Below are 23,924 nucleotides of genomic sequence, written 5' to 3'. Positions count from 1 at the left end.
TGCATTTCTTCTGAGAAAACATGATTGTGAGCCTCTTGTCGCCTCGCAGCTGTTTTACAGTTTTTTTTCCCGATTTTTAATTGGATTGCAGAGGAGACGTACCCCGCAAAGGAGTTCTGGGTATACAACAGTTTTTTGTGACAAAATAAGGAACTGTGAAAATCCTCCTGGAAATATCTGTTTATTTTGGTTATATTGGATTTATGCCATACAACTCTATTTTGTTGGGCGTTAAGGAGTACCGGTACATCATAAGTGGGGTCCTCACCCACGCTTTCCAACATCGTAATTGAGACAGTTAACATCTTGTGATCACTTTCCGTAGAGTCAATCAGGGAGAATCTATCAATAAGTGCAAATGTTTTGATTGGACATCTAAAAGGGTAAACAGATACACACTGACCAAACGGGCTACATCCCCGGCAGGAACATAACTGATAACCTCAGGAGGTTGCACCATATCATCGACCAAACAAAAGAAGACCCAGGAGAAATAGCTATAGCCTCATTAGATGTGGTTAAGGCATTTGATTCGGTTAGATGGCCCTGGCTGACCACGGCCCTGGAGTGCTATGGAATGGGTCCAGGGTACCTCATGTGGGTGAAAATGTTATACAGCTCCCCGATTGCTAGAGTTAAAACAGGTGCTGTCATTTCGGATAAATGGCTGCTAAGCAGGGGGACCAGACAGGGCTGCCCGTGGTCACCCATGTTATATAAACTGGCACTGGCCATCTGCCTGCAACAACAATACGAGGAGATAGGCATCAGTACTGCAGGGGGCATGCATCTTGTCTCCTTATACGCTGATGATATATTGCTGTATTTGCGCTACCCAAGAACATGTAGTATATGTTGGATGTGATGGAGCGATTCGCTGCCCTCTCCGGTATAGCGGTGAACCCCAAAAAGTCTAGTGTGTTCCCCCTGGGGAGGTACAGGCATGTCTGGCCCGAGAGCTTGCCAATATTGCCAATACCCTGGCGCACTAAGTCGTTCCGAATAGACATATATCATACAGCAGGAGAAGAACATGCACATAACACGGTGAAGGCAGTGGCAGGAATCAAAAATAGCATGGGATTTTGGTCTAGGCTACCCCTGGCTATGGTGGGAAGGTCCGCTCTGCTCAAAATGGTAGTCTTGACTAGATTGCTGCATTTGTTTGTTAACATCCCGCACGTTATCCCGAGGCGCTTTTTCGCCAGTCTCCACAGCCTGTGCCGGGGCTTCACCTGGAACAACTCCAGGAACAGGGTCGCCCTCTGGAAACTGCAAATCTCGTGTGATGAGGGGGGTGATAAACTTGCCGAATTTTGAACTGTATTACCTGGCAGGGCAGCTGCAGTATGTAGCGAGGTAGCTGTCTGATGATGAGACGGCATAATCTAGACTGCTGTGTGGAGAACCGTCCCCCTTCCCTTCTTCCTTAGAGAAGTGGTGTGGCTATCCAAAACAAGGGTCCGTGAGATGGCGGGGCTTCTAGTACTGGGCTGGGAGTTGTAGCATAGAGCGGGGCAGATATCGGGACACCCGTTCCGTTCTCCACACAGGTGCCGCTGGTGGCACTATGCAGAGAGGACCCCCCAGCTGATGCAGGGGGTCCGCAGGTACTGGGAACTAGTAGGCCTGGCCACCCTGGGAGACATATGGCAAGAGGGGGAGGCATTGGAGTTCCCGAAACCGGTGGAGGATGTGGGGTTGCATGAGGGGCAGTATATAACTTAAATTAGAATGTTGAAAAGGGTGCGAGCAAGGTGGGCACCGGCGGTGCTCACAGCGCAACCGGATGCCACTATGGAGATGATATACAATGTTTTGGAGGGCAGGCATGAGGTTTCTCGTATATATGATCTGCTGGGGACCAAGGTGGGGAAGGAATTGACTCAACTGAGACAGCTATGGGAAGAAGAGGTGGGGGAGCCCATGTCGCATGGGCTCTGGGAGAGGGCACAGAGATACCACAAAAAAGTTTCTCAGAACGCTAGGCTCCAACAAATTCAACTGTATGTCACGCATAGAGCATACCTCACCCCCAGTAAGATCGCCAAGTTTGGCGGTGAGGTGGCTCAGAAATGCCCTGGGTGCGGGGAGGTGGAGGCCGGGCTGCTACACATGTTCTGGGCCTGCCCGGAGGTGGGAAGGTTTTGGTCAGAACTAAAGGCACGCCTAGCAGGATGCGGCATCGTTATGGAGGTGGAGTCGGCCTGGGCATGCATGTTGGGGATTTTCCCTAGGCCATGTAACTCAATGCACATAAGCAAAATGAAAGACCTAGCATATATCCTGGCCAAACGAAGGATAGCAATGGGCTGGAAAGCGGCCCAGAGACCAAGAATAGAGCTGTGGTGGGCTGACCTCCTGAAATGGGCAGAGGCAGAAACGACGGTCTGGTTTGACATGGTATCTAGGGGAGGAGAGGAGGAGGTAGGACCCCTAATTGAATGGAGACATCTAGTGGCCACCATGAAAGGCCGAACCTCAGACCGACCACAGTGATGGTGAGACAGATAACGAGATGGCAAACCCGCCTGAAGAATCAGAGGCTGATGACAGGGACAAATTGGCTCAAGTTGGGGGGGAGGGAGAGTGAGGGACTTAAGAATTCAGCTTGTTATATTATGATGTTGAACCACATGCGGATGTCGCAAGTTTTGTAATGTTTGGTGTGTTGTGATAAAACAATAAAAATTGTTTAAAAAAAAAAGTATGATGAAAGCGGTGTGTGACCCATGTCCAATCTGTCTACTTTTGTGCTTAAATAAAGTTTTTTTTTTAAATTAAAAAGTGCCTCTTTTGGATTTCGCCGTGTTTTAGCAGAGTGGGGAGGTTTTGTGAAAAGGAAAAGGTGACAGTCTGCAGTCATGTAATAGGAGGGAATGTCGGGTAGGGGGTTATGGAAAAAGAGGGGTATCATGTCTCGCCTTTGAGCAATCCCTCCCCAATTCCAACGGACCCTCCACCCAGGTGATCCTCCATCGCTTGTCCACCCCCAGTGTCGGAGCCCTCCCCTGGCCACCTGTGTAGAAGTAGAGTAGGGAGGGAAAAACCCTTAGGTTTTCCACACCTGGCATAAAATATTAAATAGTAGTAGCACAAAAACGGTGGGGTATTTGTGAGTACTTCCACAGAAACAACTAAAGGAAATCAGCTGGTGGCTTAAGGAGCTTTTTTTTTACAACTGCTGAGAAGAGCCCTTTGCCAGAGGAGGGGCAGAGAGCCAATTGGGACTTAATTGCCCTCCATTGCATCTCCATCAACAGTGACAACTATGGTTCCCAGTTAAATTAGCAGTAAACCTGTTTATATTTTGGGACTTGTGGTCCTATCCACAACAGTCAAATACTTATTTTCTTGTGTAGAGTGTTGCTTTGTCCTGCGTCGAGGGAGCTATTTTGAATGCGCAGCAGATTGTGTAGAGGGATTTAGCATGTGCAGAGGTGTAGATTTGGGCATTTATCCTGTGCACAGGAGCAAATATGAGGATGTGGGACTTGTGATCCTGTGCGGAAGGGCCTGATACTTGTGGCCCTGTGTATAGTATAGCAGTGATTTTGTCATGTACAGCAGTGGGGTGTGATTTGTCCTATGAAGAGAGTGGGTGATGGTGGTGGAGTTTGTTGTCCTGCACAGAGGGTGGGATTTGACCTCTAGAGTGGGGTGGATGGGGGGGGTCTCTGCTGGATTGAAAACTGGCACTGCGCTCACTGCATCTGTGACTAAATTACTTCTGCCCCGCAGGAGTATAAGGTTCAGTAGTGGCAACATTGTCTACTCAGCCTTTGCACTTCTACAAAACATGAGTGATCCCAATCATAAAGGTGAAACAGACATAGTTTAAGAGACATACCTCCTTTGGCTTTTGAGGTAGGGTGGGCTGAGGAAAGGCTCTACTCTCAAGAAGGGTGTGAATGTCATTCAGTAGCAACCCAAACAGTTATAGTTTATTTTACAGTAGAAGAGTCCAAAATAAAGACCATGTCCAATCAAGGCTCTATAAAAATAGTTAGACTTTAATTAAGCACACCATCTGCAATAATAACTAAATAGACAAACACTACACAAAACCCACCCCTGTGGAAGGAAAACAGAATATGCAAATATACAAAGATGCAGGTCTCTGCATTATGAAACAGGGGCAAGAAAGGTAATCCAATTCCCTCCTCCCTGGAACCTCAAAGCGAAACCTGGACAAACTGCAGACTATCCAGAATAATGCCATTCATGCAGCCATGGAACTCCCTAAACAAAACTCGTCTCAACCTACAGAAGAGCAGCCCACTGGCTCCCTGTGAGAGAAACGATTAACTTTAACATTCTCTCCATCACCCACCGCTGTCTTTCCAACACTGCACCTCCCTATCTGTCGCAGAGGATATCTAAGAAGAGTTCAACTAGACAAACCAGATGCCTGTATAACCACAGACTCAACACCCCACATTTCAATCACAGAAAAATAGGTGGCTCTAGCTTCCCAGCCATCGCTGAGCATCTATGGAATAACTTACCTCACACTTATGTTCCGAAACCTCATACTGCCCGTTCAGAAAAAATCTCAAAACTGCCCTATTCAATTGACATGCTGCCATCTCCAGACAACTGTTGACACTGCACCTTACTTGATGTCTTTGTACCTATATTGTTCTTTGTAACCTCCCCTCCCCTTACCCTTTCCCGTCCTTCACCAATTTAAGCACCCTGATGCCTAGGGGTTTGGTGCGCTTTTACAAATTATAAATACATAAATAAATAAATACATGTTTGTAAAGGATATGTTCTGGTGCAAAATTGCTTAAAAGGGACCTAGCTATTCCCCAGAACCCAAAGGTGGGTCAAGGAGGCAGTTATCAGTCAACAGTACCTTTAGCTGGTCTTGTTGGTTTGACAGTGTTGAACCAGTTTTCTCTGTACTGCTTGTGCGGTAAGAAGCAGGCTTCAATGCAGCATTCACATTATTCCAGACGCAGAGCGGATGACAAGCTGACGTTCATTGCATTTCGAGTTCGAAGAAGTGCAGAGTGTGAAGGCTGCCAGGGTCAGTTTGACAGTTCAACAGCAAAGATGCTCATGACTGGATGAGCAGTTCCTGTCAAGCACTTCAAAGCAGTCCTCGAGGAAGTGAGGATTGTGAGGACCGCCAGGGTCGGATTGACGGTGAAGATGCTGTTGACTGGATGTACATGTTTGAGTTGGGTGGCTCAATGCAGCGGTCCATGGTCGCAGTTCGATGAGATCACCAGGGTCGGTTTGACTGTTGATGAAGATTGGCAACAAAGCTGGTGGTGATTCAAATAGCAGTTCAAGTACAGCGGGTTCAACGATCAAGCCAAGGCAACAACGAGCTCAGCTGCCGCAGTGCTGCAGTGAACAGGTTTGAGACTACAGTGCAGAGGCTCGGAGATCGGTCGAGTGCCAAGGCAGCTCTGGTGGATCCTGTTGATTTGATGGGTTAGATTGAACTCGAATCACAGTACAAAGTGGTTCAACAGTAAAAAAACAGGGATCCTGGATGTCTTGGATCTGAGGTCCTGTGTAGGCCCACTCCGGGGTGTAAAGGATAAGTGTGGTCTTTGTTATTGGGCTCCGAAGCACAAGGGATGCTTTCACACACATTCAGGGTTCCTTCGAAATTGTGAGGCCCTGGACAGCAGTGTGGCTGGGACGGATGCAGATCTTGCTCCAGCAGCAGGTCACCCACAATTTGCTATGGGGATGAGTAGAGAGTATAGCCTCTGCCTTGAACACTTTTCAACACACTAGCAGAGGGCTTTGGAAAGCCAACTCTCACAACAGCGGTCCAATTAATTATTTCTCAGGTGTTTATTTAAGAGTGAATCCAAGGAGTGTGAGACCCTGTAGTAGTCTGCCTGTCAGCATGTGTATGCTAGTTTCTGGGGTGCTTGGATGCATAGAGGGAACCTTAGTGTGGAATGTTTGGGGCATGCTGGGTGAGTGTTCTGAAGTATTACAGTTGGTGAGTGAGCTGGTTGGAGTGTGGATGGACGAGTGGTTGTGTCTGTGATATACCTACAATGCTCCTGCAAAATAGCTTATGTGATCTGGAGACACAGGAATAAAGCTTACTTACACTGTAACCTTGGGACTCAACATGGTGTGTAATCACAAGCAACCAGGTTACATCACTGGCAACAAGGTGGTTTTAAGAGGAATTGAGGAGGAGATAACATGTGGGGAGCAGCGAACAAGTATGCAACCACTGTCCCCCATGGAACCCTTCCACACCCCCAACAAGTAAGGAGTGGGTCACTGGGGTAGAGCACCAGAACAGGGGAACCAGTTCAGGGCTGTGAAGTGAGGGGTCCGCCATTGCTAGGGCCAGGTACAAGGAGGCACCAGCACGCAGAGAGGAACAGTATTGGTGGGACTAAGAGGTGACATAGTGGCCCGGCGCTGGTCCCTAGAAGGATAAAAGAAGAAAAAAAAGGAAGTCGGTGTGGAAGAGGAAGAGGTGCCAGTGTGAAGGAGCATTGTTTGTGGCAGAGACGGAACGAGTTGATGAGCTCTGGGTGAGAAAGGAGGCCTGCCAAGGGGTGGCACAGGAAGGTAGATGGTGTACAGGTCCACCTCATGGGATTCATGCTTCAGTGTGTGTTGCACCCAGAGGAGATCTTTCTTCTTCTGTGCCCAGTGGTCTTGTTGTAACATCACATAGCATGTACGGATTCTGTCCTACCCTGTGTGAGGTGTCAGAAATGTGAGGCAGACAACTTGGTAAAGGTTTTCCACAAGTAGCCATTTTATCAAATTATAATGGTGAGATAAACGCCTCACTTTCCCTAACCTAACAAGGATTTCCCTGCCTCTAAAACTAAGGCTAAAGGAAAACACTCTAACATCAAAAGTATCTGTCCCTCACACTTGTATATATACCACAATCAAACAGGAATATATATGGTATTCAAGTTCAACAAAATAGCAATCAAACTCTAATGAAAACTTTGTAACTAAATGTCCTTGTAACCAGGGTTGAAGCTCCTTCCCCGGGTTCAGTACAGGATGTTCTAAATAAAAGTTCCAATTAGCAGCAATTATTTTCAATGATTAAATTCAGCTTCAAGGATAACCCAAAGTTCCATTCAACATCCAAGTTCTGGTTCCCTAACACTTGGATTACCTCCGGGTTAAACAAAGTTCATCACTCTGCAAAATGCGTATCCATAAACTACAGCTATTGAAACAAAAAGTATGTGTTTCATTTTTCCAATGAACACTTAAATAGAACTTGCCTTCTTTAGGAAATTCACTGCTTCATAACATTTCTTTATAACCGCAACTATGTTTTCGTGAGGATGGTTTTTACCACATTCATCAAACAACTTTAGTGGCCTAGTGTTAGGATTTGAGCGTTGGGCCCGAATCCACACAAGGTGAACCAATTCTTGTGGGCTTTCCACACCCAGTGGCACTTGACGGCGTCCCAGGGGCATCATGGTAACCATTGCTGGCCTGACGATGAGATGGGAGTGTCGAGCGAAACCACAAGGTAGGGTTCTTTTCGCTAAACCATGAGGTTACGCACCTGCTCGCTGCTCGATCCTATCTCATTTAAGGCTGCGCACGTCAGGAAGACGCCGTTCTAGCAACAGTTGTTATGATGGAACCTGGAAGCAGGTTAGTTGCTTGCATTCTCTAGTATTTTGGATGTCTAGGTGTAAAGTAGGACAGCAGACTTTGTACAGGTACTGGCTGGGGCTGTTAGAAGTTGGGTTTAGATTATTTGTATGTTTGTATGACTGCAATACTGATCCTATGTTTCATGTAACCCTTACTACAGCTCCTGTCTGCAAATAAAGAATCAGGGGGTGTGTCAAATAGCACTCCGCCTGGGGGGACCTTTTCCCACAGAGTATTTACTCTAACTTCCTGTGGGAGGGTTCCTCCTGGGTGGGTGTTGTGTGCTACCTCTCAAGACTCCTGAGAACTCTCCTGGAACTACAAATCTGACAACTAGCCACTTTCTTCCAATCACAACCTTTTAGCACAATGTAGTACTTCAATGTCTTCTTCCCCGTTCACACACCTGCCAGGACTACTTCTACCACTATTACAAGTACTCAGTGATGAGGTTAATGAGGTTAACTTCAAACTTTAACAAATGACTTTCAGCAACTTGAGATTCACAACTTCTTCCACAAGGATACAACACTCCTTGATGTTGTTTATTCCACTTATTTATTTGCCACATGTAATGCCAGTTATTTTCATCTCCTCCTTTATACTTTCCAATAGGATGGCTTCTCTCATCCCACCTTTGGGCTTCCACTATCACACTAGATAACTGCTGATAACATTTCTTGTAGAATCTTCTCTCTTTATGTAAACTGGCTCCACTTTTCTGTGTAACAATCTTTCTTTGATTTAGCCAAGGTTTGTTATTATCTGTTTTCAATATTGCCACCTCTTGGTTTTGGCAATGTTGGGAATAGTTAGGTTTCAATATTGCACCCTTTTGGCTTTGGCAATGACAGTTCAATATTACCCTCTCTTGTCTTTGAAAATATGCGTTACAGTTTGGTTTTAATCCTGCCCCCTCTTGGCTTTGCAATGATAGTTATAAACCTCTTACTCTTGGTTCCTCTTTATACATGAACAATAGTAATTATGCTTTCTTTCATTAGTTCGGCATTCAAAACATCTACACGCAGCCAGCGGTGTCTCACAGAGCGCTCCGGGGTCACCTCCCATAGGCCAACTCACCAGCTTCTCCTTACGCGTCTGCTTTACTGGCTGCTGCTGAAACCTCTTCGGTCTTCGCACTCAGAGCTTTTGACAGCTCCAGTTAAACTCCTGAATCCCACGTCCCTCATTCTCCGATGCTCGCCAGCCACCGGAGGTGAGAATAGGGAATGGGAAGGTTCTTTCTTCTACAGGGAAGCATTTCACCTCAACGATTCCTGCTGCGCGACCTCTGCTGTTAGAGCTTTGCAATCTTACAACCCTCTCTGCACCATAACCCGCTATGCAAACGGCAGCTGTCCCGGTGTCTTTATTTCTCTGCTCTTGCTGTTTGCACGGCTGCTCACTGCTTCTCCAACTACTTCTGCCACATCTTCCACAATACTTTCTAATGGTCTGCACCTGAAGGGGCTTTAAATACTCAAAAGCCCCACTCAAGTGTGGGTCATTAGAAGAACAAGACTGCATATTGCAGTTCTGTGACTCCAAAGTGCTCTTCTTCGTCACAGTCTAATATCCCCAGGGTTAGGGTCAGGAAGCCTATGCCATTCCCAGGCCTCCTGGGAGGAGATTTTAGGCAGGGATTCTGTGAGGACTGCGCAGGATTCATCACACCTGCATCCGTTACGGTTGACACATGTGCACCAGGAAGCCCTGCAGCTGTCTGGAGGTGGCCGGTGGAAAAGAGTATGTCCTGTGGCAGCGCCGAGGAAAGGATTTACCAGGTGGAAATCAGCAGATCAGCTGCGACGGCTGTTAGTTTGTGTTTGAGAAGAAAAGGAGCCAGGCTCTTTAGCCTTCGGGGTGGGCTGCACACCCTAACATCTACTATGTGGTTTACATATTATTGACCTGATTCATGGAAATATTTGAGTGTAAAACGTCGATTTGCATGCCATTCTGCATGCAAATCCTCGTTTGATAAATGGGGATTTGCAGGCAGAATGGCACGCAAATCCCTGTTTTACACACAAATAATTCCGTGAATTAGGGCCTATATCTTCCTTTTATCATCTTCTTGTTCACTACTTTGTAAGAGTTCCATGCAAAACAATCTCCTTATACCTTCTGTTCCCCAACAAATGGCTTAAATTGGATTAACTCAATATTAAATGTAGATGCACCATTCAGCGATGCATTTCGGACTATAAAGTCCTTCCCCAGGTCATCTTTGTCATATAAGTCAAATAGAAAACTAAAACAAAAATTGCGCATTTAGCCACAGTACGCCCTTGCCATACCACACTCCATCAAAAAATCCACTGCCATCAACACCTTCTACATCGACAAAAATACACATGATTCACTAGCCCATAGACACCAGCTCTACATCCACAGACCCACAGACCCAGCTCATGTCCCTTCTCGCGCAATCTCCACACTCTGGACAACATTCAAGACACTATCAACAGAGAACCTGGTACAAACCCTGGCAGCCCTCAAAGCCACATCATACACAGACAACATCCTCCCAGCATCCATCCTCCTTTCCTACCTGGAGATCATAAACAGCTCCCTAACTCAAGGCACCTTCCCATCGACCCTGAAAACAGTACAAATCTTCCCTCTACTAAAGAAGCCCACTCTGGATCCTGAAAAATCTAGGTAACTTCCGCCCCCTCACCCATCTTCCCTTCCTAGGTAAGACCATTGAGAAAGCGGTAGCCGCACAACTGCAGCAACACGTCAACACCAACAATCTCCAACAAACCTACCAATCCGAGTTCAGACCCAGATGCAGCACAGAGACAGCAACCATCCAGGTGGTCGACGACACCCTCAACATCCTTGATGACGGCCATGCCTGTCTCCTGGTTCTACTCAACCTCTCAGCCGCTTTCGACACAGTAGACCACCAGGCACTTACGGACACTCTACATCTGCGCATGGAGATCAGCAACCTTCTCCAACGCTGGTTAAAGACCTACCTCGCCAACCGCCAGCAGTTTGTTCAGATGGACTCCTCTAGATCGCCAATGCTACCCGTCACCTGAGGAGTCCTGCAGGGTTCAATCCTCTCCCTACTGATCTTCAATATATACATTGAACCGCTGGGAGCCCTCCTAGACACACAAAACATACACATGAACCAATACACCGATGACACACAGCTATACCTCAAGATCGACTCCATCAAGGACATTCATAGGCTCAAAGCCTGCATCTCGCTGATCCAGTCTTGGATGTCCAGTGCATGATTGAAGCTCAACCGCTCCAAGACTGAATTTGTACTTCTCACCAACAACACAGAACACCCAGACATACAGACCTGCTTATCAACCATGAGCTCTGAGGGCTTCACACCTGAGCTCAGCTCCCGCGCCAAGTCTCTCGGGTTCCACATCGACCATCACCTCTGCTTCAAGATACACATACCTAAGCACGCTCAGACAGCTTGGTATCAGCTCTCCCTCCTGCGAAAAGTCAAGGCCTTCCTTCCCCTGGATAGCTTTAGATCCACTGTTCAAGCACTGGTCCTATCGCTTTTGGATGGGGGCAATGTACTCCTCAAAGGCCTCCCGTCGTCTTCCTTTGTGCCCCCGAGATGTGGCCTACATGCGGCTGCACACCTCATCAACGATCTACGCAGATACAACCACATCACCCTGGCCCTCATCGGCCTTCACTGGCGACTACTGCAAGCACAAATCACCTTAAAATCTTGCTGCATCATCTATAAGGCAGTCGCCCTCAGGTCACCCAGCTACCTTGCGGAGAAACTCAGCATCTCTGGAGGACAATGCACCACCGGAAGCCAGGACATGTGCAGACTTGAAATCTGCCGCTGCAAAAAGGGAAAGACCAGAAAACAAGCCTTATCTGCCTACACCCCAAAACTATGGAACCTCCTCCCTGTCAGCATTAGACTGTTACGCTCACCTGGCTCCCACAGGGGTGTCGGTCGGACCCGGACAGCTGCGGTCTCCACCCACATGATGCCTAGTGCAGCGATGACTGACTGGATCTGCCCTCCTAATCTTGTCTGCTTAACCCGTAGAAATATTCTCCTGCAAGTGGAGGGATGGATTTAGCCACTTGTGGATTCAAGTGATGGCACCCCCACAGTCCTCCCCAACTAATCACCTCCGAAATGCCCTCACAGCAATCTCACCTTATATTCTTAAAAGATGAGCTCTCCATCCTGCGTTGATATGCAGGGGCGCGTCGATTCTAGTTACGTCACTGGTTTGAAGGCTCGGGAGAGTTCCGGAGAGTATTGACTCTGAGGTTCCTGGTGAGGACCAGTAAGTATTAAGTTCATAGAGTTCAATATGTCCGATGTTCACTCTTGTTCCCCCCTTCCTTTCTTGTCTTGCAGCTGGCTCGTGAAAAGATGCTCTTGTGGCAGCTAGTGGCGCTCAGGTGAGTCTGTATTACCCGGCGCTGTCTGGTAAATGTTGCATGTGGAAAATGTGTTGTTTTGTCTCTCAACAGATGCGGCACGTGAAAATATGGAGAGTCACAAAAGGATGCCTCCGGTGGTAAATCAGGTAAGTCTATGGTGGTAAGAATTATATTTGTTAGTTCCCTCGGCTCACCTTGTGGTTTCTTTTGTCTCCTAGGTGCCGAAGTTCAACAAAGAAATTATGGAGGCAGCGCCGACCCGAAGGATGCTGTGAAGACTGGTGAGTATGGCGCGGCGCTGCAGCTGGAGGTGCGGCGCGTGCAGAAATGATGTTCTTTACAGGTCCGGAGACAAGATGGATCCAGAATCAGGTGTGGAATAGAAATAAGTTTGTTTTCTAAGCTTGTCCCTTTCTTTCCTCTTTGTTTTAGGAGCTCCGGATTCGAGGCGGGCGTGGCAGAAGACTGGATGCAGGTTGCAGGCACGGTGAGCGTTACGCTGCTGGATGCAGAATAACGCGAAGCGTGTGTTGCTGGTCGGGCGTGGTTTAAATAGCCTCAAAAGTAGTCCCAGGTAAGAAGTCCCTAGAACCACACCGAGTAAAAAATAGTCCCTGTAGAAAAATAGTCCCTTTCAGGCTTCATGTTGGATGCGAGTCATTTGCAGCATGGACTGCCTGAGGTAAGTAATGACTATGAGCCTGGCGCCTTAGGCGCCAGGACTGATTTCTACTATGAGCCTGGCGCCTAAGGCGCCATGACTGAACCCAGATAGCCCCTAGCCGGGGCCGAGGTTTTACTAAATGTCTTGGTGCCTGCTCCCGGGGCTGATGGGCTTGGTCCGGATGCCTGGGGGTAGGCATCATGACAGCACTCCCCCAAGGCCCCTCCTAAAGTTGTTCTTCCCCTGGGCCCTGGTTTGTCTGGGAAGTTCTGATGGAATCTTTTCACCAACCGAGGTGCATGGACGTGGTCACTAGGTTCCCATGACCTTTCTTGTGGTCCGTAGCCCTTCCAATCGATTAAATAAAAAAGTTTTGATTTAACCATCTTGGAGTCCAGGATATTTTTTACCTCGAATTCAGGTCCTCCATCTATCAAGATGGGGTCGGGTGGTTTGGTTAATCTTGTTCCTGGTTGAACTGGTTTTAAAAGTGAAACATGAAAGACAGGATGAATGCGCATATTAGAGGGTAATTCCAATTTGACGGCTACCGGGTTGATAATGGCCTTAATAGTGTAAGGTCCCAAATATCTATGGTTAAAAGTCTGAGTTCCCTTCAGAGGTATGTGTTTTGTAGCCAGCCAAACTTGATCCCCAATCTGGTATTGTGGAGTTTCACTTCTATGTTGATCAGCATTTTTCTTATATTTCTCTTTTGCTTGTTTCAAATGTTCTGTTGCCTCTTTAAAGGCTTGTGTAATAGTAGAATGCAAATGACTAACTGCAGGAATTTCTATATGCTGAGGTGAATCTAGTTCTGAGGTTCAAGGGTGATGTCCATATATGGTATAAAAGGGGCTTTGTCCGGTTCCTGAATGTGCAGAGTTATTGTATGCATACTCGGAAATCCATAAAATATCTTCCCAATTACTTTCGGTCTGGTGTAGCATGCAACGTAGGTACTGTTCAAGGGTCTGGTTGGTCCTCTCCGTCTGACCATCGGTCTGGGGATGGTGACTGGTTGATAACCTCACGTCAATTTGCGCCAGTTGACAACATTTCTTCCAAAAATGTGAAATGAATTGACTACCTCGGTCAGAGACCAATACAGAAGGAAATCCGTGTATTCGAACAATGTTTTCGAGGAACTCCTTGGCCAGAATTGAAGCAGAAGGTAATGCCTATAGAGGAATAAAGTGGGCCATCTTGGAAAAAAGATCCACAATAACTAGAATGGTGTTAAATCCATTTCATGGAGGTAGATCTGTAATAAAGTCTAACGATAAGGTGTGCCATGGTGTAGGTGGAATATCCAAAGGTTGTAAGAGGCCAGCTGGTTTTTTCTTCTGACTTTTGTTTGGGCGCAAATGCCACAAGACATTACAAATGACTTTACGTCTTTTCGCCAGGTAGGTCACCAGAATTGTCTCTTAATTTTAGCTTCAGTTTTTGCGATACCTGGGTGTCCTTCGATCAGGGTGTCATGATAATTGGAGATGACTAGTTCTTGTAGTTCCTTGTGTGGTAGAAATAGTCGCCCTTGATAATAAGGTAGGTCATTGATGACTGAGTAGTCCAAGCCTTTCTTCACCCAGTCCTGCAGGGCTGTTGGATCGAAGAGTTGTTGGATCTTTACTTGAATATCCTCTAGTGTCTGTAGAGTGGTTATGCCAAGAATTCTTTGTTCTGAAATTATAGGCACCGGTTCCGGGTTCGCATATGATTCTCCCATCCCTATTCGGGATAAGGCATCTGCCTTGCCATTTTTACAACCTGGTCGATAAGTGATCACGAAATCGAACTCGGCAAAGAACAATGCCCATCGAAGTTGATGCGACGATTGGGCCTTGGCTGTTTTTAAATACTGCAAGTTCCGGTGATCGGTAATTACTGTAATGGTATGCCTGGCACCGAGAAGATAATGCCGCCGTAGTGCAGCGATGACTGACTGGATCTGCCCTCCTAATCATGCCTGCTTAACCCGTAGAAATATTCTCCTGCAAGTGGAGAGATGGATTTAGCCACTTGTGGATTCAAGTGATGGCACCCCCACAGTCCTCCCCAACTAATCACCTCCGAAATGCCCTCACAGCAATCTCACCTTATATTCTTAAAAGATGAGCTCTCCATCCTGCGTGGATTTGCAGGGGCGTGTCGATTCCAGTTACTTCACTGGTTTGAAGGCTCGGGAGAGTTCCGGAGAGTATTGACTCTGAGGTTCCTGGTGAGGACCAGTAAGTATTAAGTTCATAGAGTTCAATATGTCCGATGTTCACTCTTGTTCCCCCCTTCCTTTCTTGTCTTGCAGCTGGCTCGTGAAAAGATGCTCTTGTGGCAGCTGGTGGCACTCAGGTAAGAGTTTGTATTACCCGGCGCTGTCCGGTAAATGTTGTACGTGGGAAAACGTGTTGTTTTGTCTCTCTTTACAGATGCGGCACGTGAAAATATGAAGAGTCACAAAAGGATGCCTCCGGTGGTAAATCAGGTAAGTCTATGGTGGTAAGAATTATATTTGTTGGTTCCCTCGGCTCACCTTGTGGTTTTCTTTTGTCTCCTAGGTGCCGAAGTTCGGCGAAGAAATGATGGAGGCAGCGCCGACCCGAAGGATGCTGTGAAGACTGGTGAGTATTATGCGGCGCTGCAGCTGGAGGTGCGGCTCGTGCAGAAATGATGTTCTTTACAGGTCCGGAGACGAGATGGATCCAGAATCAGGTGTGGAATAGAAATAAGTTTGTTTTCTAACCTTGTCCCTTTCTTTCCTCCTTGTTTTAGGAGCTCCGGATTCGAGGCAAGCGTGGCAGAAGACTGGATGCAAGCTGCAGGCACGGTGAGCGTTACGCTGCTGGATGCAGAATAACGTGAAGCGTGTGTTGCTGGTCGGGCGTGGTTTAAATAGCCTCAAAAGTAGTCCCAGGTAAGAAGTCCCTAGAACCACACCCGAGTAAAAAATAGTCCCTTTCAGGCTTCATGTTGGATTGGAGTCTTTTGCAGCATGGTCTGCCTGAGGTAAGTAATGACTATGAGCCTGGCGCCTTAGGTGCCAGGACTGATTTCTACTATGAGCCTGGCACCTAAGGCGCCATGACTGAACCCAGATAGCCCCTAGCCGAGGCTGCTGAGGTTTTACTAAATGTCTAGATGCCTGCTCCCGGGGCTGATGGGCTTGGTCTGGATGCCTGGGGGTAGGCATCATGACATAGACTCGCCCCCACGCTCCTACAATTCAGAAATGAACTCCGGACCGACCTCTTCAAGTAATCTCTCTGTCTCAACACCTAGGCCATCACATCGCCCTCTAGCACCACCTTACTTGCTAGACGCTGACTGCCCCTCTCCTCCCCGCCACCCGGTGCATCTGTACCCCTCCTCTTCGCCCCTCTGTATCCAGCCCCCCGCTGTATATCTGTTCTGTTTTTACTTCTGAAAAGCGCTCTGTTATGCATCTGTACTGTTGTATACCACTGTAAAGCGCTCTGTTATGTATCTGTGTTGTTGTATACCTCTATAAAGCACTCAGTTGCTTCTCAAAGCTAGCTCCACGCTCAATAAATACCATAATAATAATAATAGGAACTAGGGTGTGTGTCGAGCGCACCCTCGGCCTGTTAAAGGCTCACTTCCGGCATGATAAGGAAGGACAGATTGTCCTTGTATGTGCGATGTTGAACAATATCTGCTTACAGCAGAACATTCCCCTGCCCCTGGATGTGGACATACCACCCCCTGAGGAGGACGACACAGTGCCTGTGAGTGCTGTGCATGTACACATGGGCAGGTAGAGGCCAGGGAAGGGCACCTGGCTCGCCAGGAACTGATAGACATCTTTTCTGAGCATCATCTCATTGCATTTCCCTTGCACCTTAATTATCACTTCTCACATCATTAAACATGTGCACATAATAAGGAATATCCTAGCAATGAATCAAGTGGAACATATTTTTATGTGTAGAGGTGAATTGGCCTTGCCCAAGACAGCATCCACCCACCCCAACAACCCTCCCCAGGTTCCCTCTCAATACACCCTTGCAGTGTCCACCAGTTATTTCCTGTCCCTTTTGGGCATGGGGGCCTTCTCCTGCTCCTTCCCAGTGAGGTGGTGCTTTGAACAGTGCTTTGGGGTGCTGGGTAGGGAGCCCTCTGTGGGGGTCTGTGGTGAATCATATGGATCCCTCATCAAATCCCTGCCTAAAGTCTCCTGCCAGGTGGCCAGGGAAAGGCAGACTCTTCCTGATCCTGACCTTGGGGGTGGAGAACCCTGTGGGAGGATCACCTGGGGGGAGAAAGGGCTCAGGGAGGTGAGAGGAATCAATGGGGTGAAACATGGTATTTAGCCCCTCTAATTGATTGTTGCCAAAATAATCTCACTGTTCCACTTGTTGAACACCTAAATGTGGGTAAAATCAGCCAAACCCCTTATGGTATAAATGTGGATAAACCCCATTCTCAAAAGCATAGACCTAAGTGCTTCACTATTTCAAAAGGGGGAAATGGAAGGAAGTCTGTGAATAATAATCGCAAAAAAATTAGAAAACCTTATTCCTCTTTTCAAACCAAACTGGTAACTGATCGTGCAAATCGGCAAAACACAAAGAAAAATGTACTTTGTTGCCAGGGACTTCAAGTCCCATCATTCCCCCAGCACTGGGACGAGGAAGATGGATGCAGAGGAACCCTACTATTGGAGTGATCTCCTAATTAGTGTAGATGACCTACACCTGAAGGAGACTGAGAGGCTTAAAAGCCCCCTCAGGTACAGGCATTATCCAGAGAGAAAGAAGCCCAGCAGTGGAGGAAGAAGAAGCAGCGCAGGCCATGGTTGCAGCTGAGAGGGAAGCCTGAGGTTAGAGAAGACGCTGGGACCACTGAAACGCCAGTAGCCCTGGCAGGTCCTGAGAGAGTCTTTGCCTTTGACTCTCGCTGTTGCAGAGGTTGCGCAGCGGGAAGCGCGAGGAAGAGATGCTTGCCTGACACTTGCGGGAAGCTGTAGCAGCAAAGGAAGTGTTCCCTCTTTCCGAAGCAGACGAGGCTCCATTCATTTGTGGTGTGAGCAGAGAAGGACCAGAGGAAGCGGTCCATCCGACCGCAAGGAGGCACAAGTACTGAAGACCTGTGAACACAGAGCAGAGCGTAATTGAGCGACTTACTCAGTGAATTCACAGTTTACAAGTGACTCCAGAGTGCTCCAATGCCGTCAGGACATTCACGGCAGGCCGCTTCACTCGTGAGTGAGTGAAAGCAGCAAAAGCAGTGGCCAACCAAGTTTTGCTTGTTGAAACAAAATGACTGTATAAATGATCGCATGAGAATGTGGGAACCCCAGAAACCCCATGAGGAAGCTGTAGAAAGTCCAAAGGCTTACAAGCAGTACCCAAGCCAGGAGTATATAAAGAACCAGCAATATCAACATAACAAACAGTGCTCAAGACAAGAGAGGAATACTGAAGGGCTTAATGATAGTGAGACTTACTACTTCTGTGCTATGAAAAACAAAACCTCAGGTGACAGAAACCTACATTGCCAAAGCCAATTAAAAAAAAGTGAGACGATCTGTTGGTCTTTATTTGGTTGTTGGTGCAGAGGGGAAAGAAAGGTGACCAACAGGCTGCCCTTCTGGAAAAGGTTATCCAGAGGGAGAGGAGCATAGATGCCAAAGAGTCTTAAAGATGACAAATGTGGTTCCTTGTTTCCCCGCAACTTGTCTAAAGTTTGATGCTAAAGAAATCTAAAGTTTTGGGGAGCCAGTGCAAGTGGATCTAGGTCACCTGGCCTAAGCCCCACGCACCTGGTGCCTTCCGGGTTGTCGCTCTTTTTCCCTACTTAAGCAGCCCTTCAGCCTCTTTACCTTTGCAGATGGGGAGCAGGTTCAAGTGGATCTAGGTCACCTGGCCTAAGCCCGGCCTACCTGGTTGCCGCTCTTTTTCCCTAAGCAAGCAGCCCTCCAGCCTCTTTTCCTTTGCAGATGGGGAGGAGGTGCAAGTGGATCTAGGTCATCTGGCCAAAGCCCCGCCCCCCCTGGTGACTTCCTGGTTGCCGCTCTTTTTCCCTAAGTAAGCAGCCCTCCAGCCTCTTTTCCTTTGCATATGGGGAGCAGATGCAAGTGGATCTAGTTTACCTGGCCTAAGCCCCGCCCACCTGGTGCCTTCCTGGTTGCCGCTCTTTTACCCTGCTTAAGCAGCCCTCCAGCCTCTTTTCCTTTGCAGATGGGGAGCAGCAGGTGCAAGTGGATCTAGGTCACCTGGCCTAAGCCCCGCCCACCTGGTGCCTTCCTGGTTGCTGCTCTTTTTCCCTACTTAAGCAGCCCTCCGGCCTCTTTTCCTTTGCAGATGGGGATCAGGTGCAAGTGGATCTAGGTCACCTGGCCTAAGCCCCGCCCACCTGATGCCTTCCTGGTTGGCGCTCTTTTTCCCTACTTAAGCAGCCCGCCAGCCTCTTTTCCTTTGCAGATGGGGAGCAGTTGCAAGTGGATCTAGGTCACCTGGCCTAAGCCCCGCCCACCTGATGCCCTCCTGATTGTCGCTCTTTTTCCCTACTTAAGCAGCCCGCCAGCCTCTTTTCCTTTGCATATGGGGAGCAGGTGCAAGTGGATCTAGGTCACCTGGCCTAAGCCCCGCCCACCTGGTGCCTTCCTGGTTGCTGCTCTTTTTCCCTACTTAAGCAGCCCTCCAGCCTCTTTTCCTTTGCAGATGGGCAGCAGGTGCAAGTGGATCTAGGTCACCTGGCCTAAGCCCCGCCCACCTGATGCCCTCCTGATTGTCGCTCTTTTTCCCTATTTAAGCAGCCCGCCAGCCTCTTTTCCTTTGCATATGGGGAGCAGGTGCAAGTGGATCTAGGTCACCTGGCCTAAGCCCCGCCCACCTGGTGCCTTCCTGGTTGCTGCTCTTTTTCCCTACTTAAGCAGCCCTCTAGCCTCTTTTCCTTTGCAGATGGGCAGCAGGTGCAAGTGTATCTAGGTCACCTGGACTAAGCCCGGGCCCACCTGATGCCTTCCTGGTTGCCGTTCTTTTTCTCTACATAAGCAGCCCTACAGCCTCTTTTCCTTTGGAGATGGGAAGCAGGTGCAAATGGATCTAGGTCACCTGGCCTAAGCCCTGCCCAGCTGGTGCCTTCCTGGTTACTGCTCTTTTTCTCTACTTAAGCAGCCTTCCAGCCTGTTTTCCTTTGCAGATGGGGAGCAGGTGCAAGTGGATCTAGGTAACTTGGCCTAAGCCCGCCCACCTGGTGCCTTCCTGGTTGCCGCTCTTTTTCCCTACTTAAGCAGCCCTACGGCCTCTTTTCCTTTGCAGATGGGGAGCAGGTGCAAGTGGATCTAGGTCACCTGGCCTAAACCCCACCCACCTGGTGGCTTCCTGGTTGCCGCTCTTTTTCCCTACTTAAGCAGCCCTCCAGCCTCTTTTCCTTTGGATATGGGAAGCAGGTGCAAGTGGATCTAGGTCACCTGGCCTAAGCCTCGCCCACCTGGTGCCTTCCTGGTTGACGCTCTTTTTCTGTACTTAAGCAGCCTTCAAGCCTCTTTTTCTTTGCAGATGGGGAGCAGGTGCAAGTGGATCTAGGTCACCTGCCTAAGCCCCGCCCACCTGGTGCCTTCCTGGTTGCTGCTCTTTTTCCCTACTTAAGCAGCCCGCCAGCCTCTTTTCCTTTGCAGATGGGAAGTAGGTGCAAGTGGATCTAGGTGACCTGGCCTAAGACCCGCCCACCTGGTGCCTTCCTGGTTACCTTTCTTTTTCTCTACTTAAGCAGCCCTCCAGCCTCTTTTTCTTTGCAGATGGGGAGCAGGTGCAAGTGGATCTAGGTGACCTTGCCTAAGCCCCGCCCACATGGTGCCTTCCTGGTTACCTTTCTTTTTCCCTACTTAAGCAGCCCTCCAGCCTCTTTTCCTTTGCTGATGGGGAGCAAGTGCAAGTGGATCTAGGTCATCTGGCTTAAGCTCTGCCCACCTGGTGCCTTCCTGGTTGCTGCTCTTTTTCCCTACTTGAGCAGCCCTCCAGCCTCTTTTCCTTTGCAGATGGGGATCAGGTGCAAGTGGATCTAGGTCACCTGGCCTAAGCCCCGCCCACCTCGTGCCTTCCTGGTTGCTGCACTTTTTCCCTACTTAAGCAGCCCTCCAGCCTCTTTTCCTTTGCAGATGGGCAGCAGGTGCAAGTGTATCTAGGTCACCTGGTCTAAGCCCGGCCCACCTGATGCCTTCCTGGGTGCCGCTCTTTTTCCCTACTTAAGCAGCCCTCCAGCTTCTTTTCCTTTGGATATGGGAAGCAGGTGCAAGTGGATCTAGGTCACCTGGCCTAAGCCTCGCCCACCTGGTGCCTTCCTGGTTGACGCTCTTTTTCTGTACTTAAGCAGCCTTCCAGCCTCTTTTCCTTTGCAGATGGGGAGCAGGTGCAAGTGGATCTAGGTCACCTGCCTAAGCCCCGCCCACCTGGTGCCTTCCTGGTTGCTGCTCTTTTTCCCTACTTAAGCAGCCCGCCAGCCTCTTTTCCTTTGCAGATGGGAAGTAGGTGCAAGTGGATCTAGGTGACCTGGCCTAAGCCCCGCCCACCTGGTGCCTTCCTGGTTACCTTTCTTTTTCCCTACTTAAGCAGCCCTCCAGCCTCTTTTTCTTTGCAGATGGGGAGCAGGTGCAAGTGGATCTAGGTGACCTTGCCTAAGCCCCGCCCACCTGGTGCCTTCCTGGTTACCTTTCTTTTTCCCTACTTAAGCAGCCCTCCAGCCTCTTTTCCTTTGCAGATGGGGAGCAGGTGCAAGTGGATCTAGGTGACCTTGCCTAAGCCCCGCCCACCTGGTGCCTTCCTGGTTAGCTTTCTTTTTCCCTACTTAAGCAGCCCTCCAGCCTCTTTTCCTTTGCAGATGGGAAGCAGGTGCAAGTGGATCTAGGTCACCTGGCCTAAGCCTCGCCCACCTGGTGCCTTCCTGGTTGACGCTCTTTTTCTGTACTTAAGCAGCCTTCCAGCCTCTTTTCCTTTGCAGATGGGGAGCAGGTGCAAGTGGATCTAGGTGACCTTGCCTAAGCCCCGCCTACCTGGTGCCTTCCTGGTTGCCGCTCTTTTTCCCTACTTAAGCAGCCCTCCGGCCTCTTTTCCTTTGCAGATGGGAAGCAGGTGCAAGTGGATCTAGGTCACCTTGTCTAAGCCCAGCCCACCTGGTGCCTTCCTGGTTGCCGCTCTTTTTTCCTACTTAAGCACTCTCCAGCCTCTTTTCCTTTGCAGATGGGGAGCAGATGTAAGTGGATCTAGGTCACCTGGCCTAAGCCCCGCCCACCTAGTGCCTTCCTGGTTGCCACTCTTTTTCCCTGCTTAAGCAGCCTCCAACCTCTTTTCCTTTGCAGATGGGGAGCAGCTGTAAGTGGATCTAGGTCATCTGGCCTAAGTCCCGCCCACCTCATGCCTTCCTGGTTGCCGCTCTTTTTCCCTGCTTAAGCAGCCCTCCCGCCTTTTTTCCTTTGCAGATGTGGAGCAGGTGCAAGTGGATCTAGGTCACCTGGCCTAAGCCCCGCCCACCTGGTGCCTTCCTGGTTGCCGCTCTTTTTTCCTACTTAAGCAGCATTCCAGACTCTTTTCCTTTGCAGATGGGAAGCAGGTGCAAGTGGATCTAGGTCACCTGGCCTAAGCCTCACCCACCTGGTGCCTTCCTGGTTGCCGCTCTTTTTCCCTACTTAAGCAGCTCTCCAGCCTCTTTTTCTTTGCAGATGGGGAGCAGGTGCAAGTGGATCTAGGTCACTTAGACGAAGCCCCGCCCACCTGGTGCCTTCCTGGTTGCCGCTCTTTTTCCCTACTTAAGCAGCCCTCCAGCCTCTTTTCCTTTGCAGATGGGGAGCAGGTGCAAGTGGATCTAGGTCACCTGGCCTAAGCACCACCCACCTTCTTAGTCCTACCTCTTTCTTGCTGCGCTTAACTCTTAGATCTAGTCACTCGCCCGGGCATCCAAAGCGAAGGGCAGACGTAGAAAAGGGCAATTCCTGTTTGGACCTGTTCGGACTATGAGGACCCAGTGCCCGGACCCCTGCTCAGACTGCAAGTAAGCATGCACCAACATGTGTTTTCTCCCTATGTCCCCACAGGACATTCCCACCATCATCAGGCAACGCCAACGTCAACTTATCCGGTGCTGGGGTGAAGACAGGTGCTCTGTGGCACAGTAAGTTGTGCATTTGTAAAAGTCTTATTCTCACACCGCAGCGCGTGGGTGCCCGTTCCCCCTCCCTCCATCCCATGCGCTCCCATTGGTTGTCAGGCCCTTTAAATTGGCCACCCAAGTCAGCTCCTGCTGTGGCAGCCCCCTCGGCCAAGGACCATAGCCTAAGGACAGCTCCTGCCGGTGTCCGCAGTGGTAGCACATAGCTTGCAGCCATCGACCTGCTGCGACTGATCAGGTAAGTGTAATCTGGGTGTGTTGTATTGTGCTGTGCTAAAAAACGTAGCCAACAATTTGGTCTTGTGCGCTCCCTTGCATCGTAGGTCCATGCATCCTGTTCCATTCCCCCCCACCTGTGTTTCCCTTCCTTCCTCTCGCATCTCAGCCCTTCCCTCTTCGATCTATTGTGTACTATTCTGACACTGTCTCGTGTTCCACTGTTTTTCTGGAATTACTTTGCATTGCCTGCATTCTTCTTCTAGGTTCCTGTTGTGTTCTGTGCCTTGTTAACTGTATTGATGATTGTATTGATTTGGGGTTTGCACTCTACGGTTCTTGATATTGGGCTTCATTACAAGTTTGCCGGTCCGGAAATAAGTTGTTTCCGGACCCGCAAACTACGGGTTTGCCTGCCAAAGCTGCTGTGCCCAACAGGTCTGACCCTGGCAGGCAAAGCCGTCACGGAAGCACCGGCTCCATTAACAACGGTGCCAGTGCTTCCATGTCCCACTGGCGCCTGACTTCCCGGCCGCCGGACTTGGAATAGCCCGGTGGCACCAGGAAGTCAGGCGCGGGTAAGTTTGTATGGGTCTGGCGGCAACTCACCAGTAGCACCGGCAGGGTTACCGCCGGACCCGTAATGAGGCCCATTGTGTTGCTATCCACGGTTTGTGGCATCACATTGCAATTGCCTGCATTGTGCAGTTCTAGGTTCCCTGCTGCCCTCTGTGCTTTGCTTTTGGTCCTGTATTGCATCTGCTTTCTTTACTTCAAGGTTCCCTGCTTTGCTCTTTTCTTTCCGATGGTGCTGTACTGCATCTGATTTGTAGGTCCGTTCATGTTATTTGTTGTGCCCCCTCCCTTTGGTGTGCCC

The 23,924-nt window shown here is 49.0% G+C and overlaps 1 protein-coding gene across 1 annotated transcript in view; it reads left to right on the top strand.

The window, feature by feature from the left end:
- Positions 1–23,924, top strand: part of INTU (inturned planar cell polarity protein) — a 1,700,152-nt gene that overhangs the window by 95,944 nt on the left and 1,580,284 nt on the right. The gene's annotated exons all lie outside the window — the stretch shown is intronic.

The sequence above is a fragment of the Ambystoma mexicanum genome, chromosome 6q (assembly GCF_040938575.1).
Source record: "Ambystoma mexicanum isolate Mex_15411 chromosome 6q, UKY_AmexF1_1, whole genome shotgun sequence".
Lineage (NCBI taxonomy): Eukaryota > Metazoa > Chordata > Amphibia > Caudata > Ambystomatidae > Ambystoma > Ambystoma mexicanum.
The sequence above is the reverse complement of the archived record's forward strand: the minus strand, read 5'-3'. Positions and strand labels throughout refer to the sequence as shown.